The sequence below is a fragment of the Notamacropus eugenii genome, chromosome 5 (assembly GCF_028372415.1).
Source record: "Notamacropus eugenii isolate mMacEug1 chromosome 5, mMacEug1.pri_v2, whole genome shotgun sequence".
NCBI classification, from domain to species: domain Eukaryota; kingdom Metazoa; phylum Chordata; class Mammalia; order Diprotodontia; family Macropodidae; genus Notamacropus; species Notamacropus eugenii.
Window position 1 is genome coordinate 150,671,723 of NC_092876.1, and position 7,378 is coordinate 150,679,100.

General features: G+C 38.9%; 1 pseudogene; it reads left to right on the forward strand.

Moving 5' to 3' along the window:
* The first annotated feature begins 1,734 nt into the window (after positions 1 to 1,734).
* On the forward strand, positions 1,735 to 3,271 carry LOC140508942 (T-complex protein 1 subunit eta pseudogene; annotated as a pseudogene).
* Positions 3,272 to 7,378: the final 4,107 nt, after the last annotated feature.

Below are 7,378 nucleotides of genomic sequence, written 5' to 3' on the forward strand. Positions count from 1 at the left end.
GAATTGTTTTAACATGCAACTGGAAACTAGATATACAGGCAATGGAGTATAGAAATCTATTCTGCTCTGCAGGAAAATAGAGGGGAAGGAGGAATGAAAAAGTGTGTGTAATAAAAGGGAGGACTGACTGGAGGAAGGGGTGGGTGGAGTACATGCTGTCCTGGGGTAAGGGGTGGGGAGAGATGGGGAGAAAATTTTGCATTCAAATTCTTGTGGAATTGAATGTTGAAAACTGAAAGCAAATAAATTTTACAAAATTTTAAAAAATTAAAAACATTTTAATATTGACATGGTATATAGTCACAATCTTCAAATTACATGGGATGAAATATTTTCAAAATATAGTGATGTAACAGAAGAAAAGTCATGTGGAAATGGGATGAGTTACATGTGAACTCTCCTATTTCATTTGGTATAAGAGTTAAAAGGACTTCATTAAATCTACAGGAGAGGAGCTTGCATTCAAATATTCTTGTTCAGTTAAGAGAAATCATTATTTTATGCTCTGTGCAGAATTCTGAACAACTATTAAGCAAAACAGTAATACAAGGATAGCAGCATGTGCTCAATTTACGTATGAAAATAATTTCATCAAAAATAAGAGATAATTAATAAAACTAGCTAACACTATTATGCAATGAATTCACATATCTCTCATTTGAACTCTGTGACAACCCTGGAATACTAGTGCTATTATTTTCCTTTTCTATATAAATTATTTATTTTTAGTGTTTAGCATTCACTTCCATAAATTTAAAATTTTCTCTGCCTTTCTCTTCTCTCCCCATGCAATCTGATATAGGCTCTACATATACATTCTTATTAAACATATTTTCACTTTAGTCATGTTATATAGAAGAGCCAGAACAAATGGGAGGACCCATGAGAAAGAAAAAAAAGCAAAATAAAACAAGACAGCAAATAGTATGCTTCAATCTGCATACAGACTCAATATTTCTTTTTCTGTATGTAGATGACATTTTCCATGAGTCAGTTGGAGTTGCCTTAGCTCCTTGCATTGCTGAGAAGAGCTAATTCCATCAAACTCAGTCATTGTACAATGTGGCTATTACTGTGTATAGTGTTATACTTAGTTCTGTTCACTTCACTTAGCCTCAGTTCATAAAAGCCTAACCAGGTTTTTCTAAACTCTGCTTGCTCCTCATTTCTTACAGCATTATTGTATTACATTACATTCATATACCACAGCTTATTCAGCCATTTCCCAATGAATGGGTATCCCCTCAATCTGTAGTTCATGTCTACCACAAAAAGAGATGCTATAAATATTTTAGGGGGAAGAGATAAGATGGTGCAGTAAGAACACTGATGTTCTAGAGTGCTTCCCCAACCACAGCCAAATACCTGTAAAATATGACTCTAAACAAATTTTGGAGCTCCAGAACCCAGAGAATGACAGAGTGGAGCAAATCTCAAGCCCAAAATATCCAGGAAGGTCACTGGGATATGTCTATTGCACCACTCTGGGAGAAAAGTGCAGGGCAGTGTAGGCCATGAAGGCAGATAGGACCTGAGCAGGGCTTGGGGGGGACTGAATCTCAGGCACCTGTGGCAGTCTCAAGGCTTATGACCCCAAAATGCCAAGGACAAATTGGAAGGTCAGTGGAAAAAGAAACCTGTGCCCTCGCCAGTTATCCTCTTGAAGGAGGGGACATACAGCTCTCAAGGGATCCCTCAGCTTGTCAGCAATATCAAAGCCTGCCAGGTGATTGCAGCGGCTGACCAAACCACCCTGGGACCCCGAGGGATGGGCAAGCTCATTGTTGATGGTAGAGGCAAAGCAACAATTTCCAATGACAGTGCCACCATCTTGAAGCTCCTTGATGTTGTCTATCCTGCTGCCAAGACTCTGGTGGACATTGCCAAGTCACAGGATGCTGAGGTTGGTGATGGGACTACTTCAGTGACTTTGTTGGCAGTAGAATTTCTGAAGCAAGTGAAATCTTACATAGAGGAAGGTTTGCACTCCCAGATCATCATTCAGGCTTTCCGCACAGCCACACAGCTGGCAGTCAGTAAGATCAAGAAGATTGCTGTGACTGTAAAGAACGAAGACAAAGAGGAGCAGAGGTGACTGCTTAAGAAATGTGCCATGACTGTGCTGAGCTCCAAGCTGATATCCCAGCAGAAGGCTGCCTTTGCCATCATGGTGATGGATGCTGTTATGATGCTCTATGATCTGCTGCAGCTCAAGATGATTGTCATCAAGAAGGTCCAGGATGGTGCCCTGGAGGAGTCCCAGCTGGTGTTGCTTTCGAGAAAACATTCTCTTACTCTGGGTTTGAAATGTAGCCAAAGAATCACCCACAATCACCTTTCTGAATGTCGAACTGGAGCTGAAGGCCAAGAAAGACAATGCTGAAGGCCAAGAAAGACAATGCTGAAGTCCGCCTGCGCAACGTGGCAGATTACCAAGCCATAGAGGATGTAGAGTGGAACACCTTAAATGACAAGTTAGAGAAAAATTCCAACTCGGGGGCCAAGGTCATTTTGTCCAAGGTCCTCACTAGGGATGTAGCTACGCAGTATTTCACTGACTGGGACATATTCTGTGCTGGCCGCTTCCCAGAGAAGCATCTGCGCAGGACTATGATGGCCTGTGGGGGCTCCATCCAGACTAGTGTTAGTTCTTTGACCCACGATGTGCTGGGCAGCTGCAGGCTCTTTGAAGAGATACAGATTGGAAGCGAGAGGTACAATTTCTTCACTGGCTACCCCAAGGCCAAAACCTGCACAATCATCCTTCTAGGAGACACTGAGCAGTTCATGGAGGAGACAGAGCGATCCCTCCCCAATGCCATCATGATTGTCCGCAGAGCCATCAAGAATGATTCGGTGATTGCAGGAGGTGAGGCAACTGAGATGGAGTTCTCCAAATACTTGTGGGACTACTCAAGGACCATCCCTGCAAGCAGCAGCTACTGATCAGGGCCTATGCCAAGGCCCTGGAGATCATCCCCCAACAGCTGTGCAACAACACTGGTTTCAATGCCACCAACATCCTCAACAAGCTCTGGGCCAAGCATGCACAGGGTGGCATGTGGTATGGCATGGACATCAACAATGAAGACTTTGCAGACAACTTTGAAGCTTTTGTGTGAAGCCTGCCATGGTCCGCATCAATGCCCTGACTGCTGCTTCTGAGGCTGCTTGTCTCATTGTGTCCATGGATGAGACCGTTAAGAACCCGTGCTTCACTGTGGATGGGCCCCCCCGTAGGCCAGGCCAAAGGCGAGGCCACCCTCATTGAAGAAGGCCCTTCTGCCTCCCCAGCTGTCTGCAGGGCGGGCAGTTAGTTGGTGCTGAGGAACAGGCAGAGACAAATACACCTGACTCTGTTCTTGGAAGGTTATTTAAATAAAACTCAAGATTTGGGTCAAAAAAAAGAAAAAAATACCTTTTTCAATGGAGGGGAATAGTGGGAAGGTGAGAGAGAAAGAGCAAACCTTACTCTTATCACATTTGGCTTAAAGAAGGAATAACATGCACGCTCAGTTTGGTATGAAAATCTATCTTACACTAGAGGGAAGTAGTGGGGAAGAGGATAAGCAAGGGGTGGGTGATGATAGAAAGAAGAACAAATTGCAGGAGGGGGTAATTAGAAGTCAACACTTTTGAGGAGGGATAGGGTCAAAAGAAAGAATAGAATAAATGGGGGCAGGATAGGATGGAGGGAAATATAATTACTCTTTCACAATATAACTGTTAATAGAAATGTTTTGCATAAGTACACATGTACAGCCTATATTGAATTGCTTGCCTTCTCAGTGTGGATGGATGGGGAGGGGGGAAGGGAGAGTAGTTGGAACTAAAAGTTTCAAAAATAAATGTTAAAGATTGTTTTTCCATGCAGCTGAGAAATAAGATATACAGGCAATGTGGTATAGAAATCTATCTTGCTCTACAAGGAAACAGAGGGGATGGAGATAAGAGAAGGTAGGGGTGTGATAGAAGGGAGGGAAGATTGGGGGAAGCGATAATCAGAATTCACATAGTCTTGGGGTAGGTGGAGTGGAGAGGTGGGGAGAAAAACTGGAATTCAAAATCTTGTGGAGGTGTCTCTTGAAAACTAAAAACAAATAAATAAAATTTTTAGAAAATTGTACACATTGATTCTTTTCCCATTTTATGATCTCATTGGAATAAAGGTCTAGAAGTGATATTGCTGGATCAAAGGGCATGCGTCTTTTTTATAACTCTTTGGACCCTTTGGAGCAATTCTAAATTGCTCTCCAGAATGGTTGGATCAGTTCACAACTCCACCAACAATTAATTTGTGTCCCTATTTTCCCATATTGTCTCCAACATTTATGATTTTCCTGTTTTGTCATGTTACCTATTCTGCAAGTATGTATTAGCAAGCACCCTTGCACACCCAGGATTACCTGGTATCACAGGTTCTTTGATCTGCTTTATAAAGGAAAGACATCTTCAAAAGGGTTAACAAATATTCTTTAATTAAACGCATATGAATCATTCACTAGTTCAGTGGAAAAGATAGCATCCTCAATGTGGAGAAAATACAAACAGAGAAAATATGTGTGTGGTCGTCCTTCATTGCCAAAGAAGACCATGCCATTGGAGAAATGATGACATGGCTTACACTTGACTTGGTTTTGAGTGAGGGAGGGCTGTGCAGGTCACCAGTCTCCCTTCTCCTCCAGAGCCATCTGGATCCAGTGACCAGATATTCATCAGGATGTCTGGAGATGGCCCAAGATGAGGGAATTGGGGTTAAATGACTTGCCCAAGGTCACACAGCTAGTGAGTATCAAGCATCTGAGGTGAGATTTGAACTCAGGTCCTCTTGGCTCCTGCACTGGTGCTCTATCCACTGCACTACCTAGCTGCCCCAAACAGAGAAAATACATGCAGAGACAATAATAGAAAGATCAACAGAGAGGGCTGCAACTGTGTGAACAAAGTAATACAATCACATACATACCCCACCAGATGGGGGGCACCAACAACATCTGAGTAGGCAGGGGCTCTTAACAAACAGCTACTCAGGGTCCCATCCAGGGAATTAAAAGACCTTTCTCATAAGTGAAACCTCCAAAGCCAGATGCCAACTTCCCAGTATAGTTTGTCTCAGAGTCAAAAAGCCTCACAACCTATGTAACTCAGAAAAGGTGTGAATTATGCTTCAGATATTTTGAATGAGCTTATGAAACTGAACTCCAGAAAGAAAACAACAACACTTTGCTTATGCTTATACTGGTGCTATATGGTCTCTGAGAATTGTTTTAACTTGCATTTCTCTCATCAACAGTGATTAAGAGCAATTTTTCATATGACTAGAGATAGCTTAAATTTCTTCCTCTGAAAACTTTCTTTTCATATCCTTTGACCTTTATCAATTAAGGAATGACTTGTATTATATTATATATTGTATATAAATTTGATTCAATTCTCTATGTATTTCTTTAGAGACACTGGTTGTAAAATTTTTTTCCCAGTTTTCTACTTCCAGCCTAATATTGATTCTATTGGCTTAGTCTGCGCAAAATCTGTTCAATTTATGTGATGAAAATTATCCATTTTATATTTCATGATGTTCTCTATCTCTTGTTTGGCCATACATTCCTCCATTCATTCTCCATAAATCTGATAGATGAACTATTACTTGCTCTCCTAATTTGAGTACAGTGTCAACCTTTTTATGTAAAATTATGTGCTCATTTGTACTTGATTTTGTTATACATTATAACACATCAGTCTATGTCCCATTTCTGTCATACTATTTTCCATTTTTTCCAGCAATTTTTGTCAAATAGTAGTTTCTTATCCCAGAAGTTGGGGTCTTTGGGCTTATCAAACAATAGGTTATTCACTGCTATGTTTTGTGCACCTAACCTATACCAATGATCCACCACTCTATTTTTTAGTCAACACCAAATAGTTTTGTGTATTGTTGCTTTATAATACAATTTGAGATCTGGTATGGCTAGGTTGCCTTCCTTAGCCCCTTGTTCAATAATCCCCCTGGCATTCTGGACCTTCTGTTATTCCAGATGAATTTTGTTATTATTTTTCTAACTCTGTAAAATAATTTTTGGTTGTTTGATTAGTTTGGCACTGAGTAAGTGAATTAATTTAGGTAGAATTATCATCTTTATTTTATTAGCTCAGCCTACCTATAAGTAACTGATGTTTTTCCAATTATTTAGATCTGACTTTATTTGTGTGAAAATGTATTTTGTAGTTTTTCTCATATAGTTCCTGGGTTTTCTTTGGTAGGTACACTTCCAAATATTTTATAATCTCTACAATAACTTTAAATAGGATTTCTCTTTCTACTTTTTGCTGTTGAACTCTGTTATTATTATATAGAAATATAGATGATTTATGTGGGCTTATTTTGTATCCTGCAACTTTGCCAAAGTTTTTTATTATTTCATGTAGTTTTCACTTGATTCTCTAGAATTGATAACTTAGTTTCTTCTTTACCCATTCTAATTCCTTCAATTATTTCTTCTCTTATTGCTAAAGGTAACATTTCTAGTACCATATTGAATCGTAATGGTGATAATGGGACATCCTTGTTTCAACTCTGATCTTATTGGAAATGTATCTAGCTTATCACCATTACATACAATGCTTGCTGATCATTTCAGGTGGATAGTACTTATGATTTTAGGGAAGGCTCCATTTATTCCTAGGCTCTAGTGTTTTTAATAGGAATGGTGGTTGTATTTTGCTAAAAGGGTTTTTCTTCATCAATTGCACTAATCACGTGGTTTCTGTTAGTTTTCTTGTTGATCTGATCAATGATGCTGATAGTTTTCCTAACATTGAAGAAGCCATGCATTCCTGTTATAAATTCTATCCTATAAAACCTGATCATTATGTACTATTCTTGTAATAATTTGTTATAATCTTTTTGCTAATATTTTACCTAAAATTTTTGCATCATATTCATTAGGGAAATTGGTTTATAATTTTCTTTTTCTTTTTTGACTCTTCCCAGTTTAGGTATCATTACCATATTTGCATCATAAAAAGGATTTGGTAGGACTCCTTCTTCATCTATTTTCTCAAATAATATGTATGGTATCTACATTAGTTAGTCTTTAAATATTTGATAGAATTAATTTATAAATCTGTCTGGGCTGGGAGAATTTCTTGGGGAGTTCATTGATGGCTTGTTAAATTTCTTTTTGTGAAATGGGTCTACATATTTATTTTACTTCCTCTTCTTTTAATCTGCATAAATTATATGTTTGTTAATATTCATCCATTTCACTAAGGTTGTCAAATTTATTGACATACATTTGGGCAAAATTGTTTCTATTTATTGTTCTAATTTCCTCCTCATTGCTAGTAAATTCACCCATTTCATTTTTGAAAAAAGTAA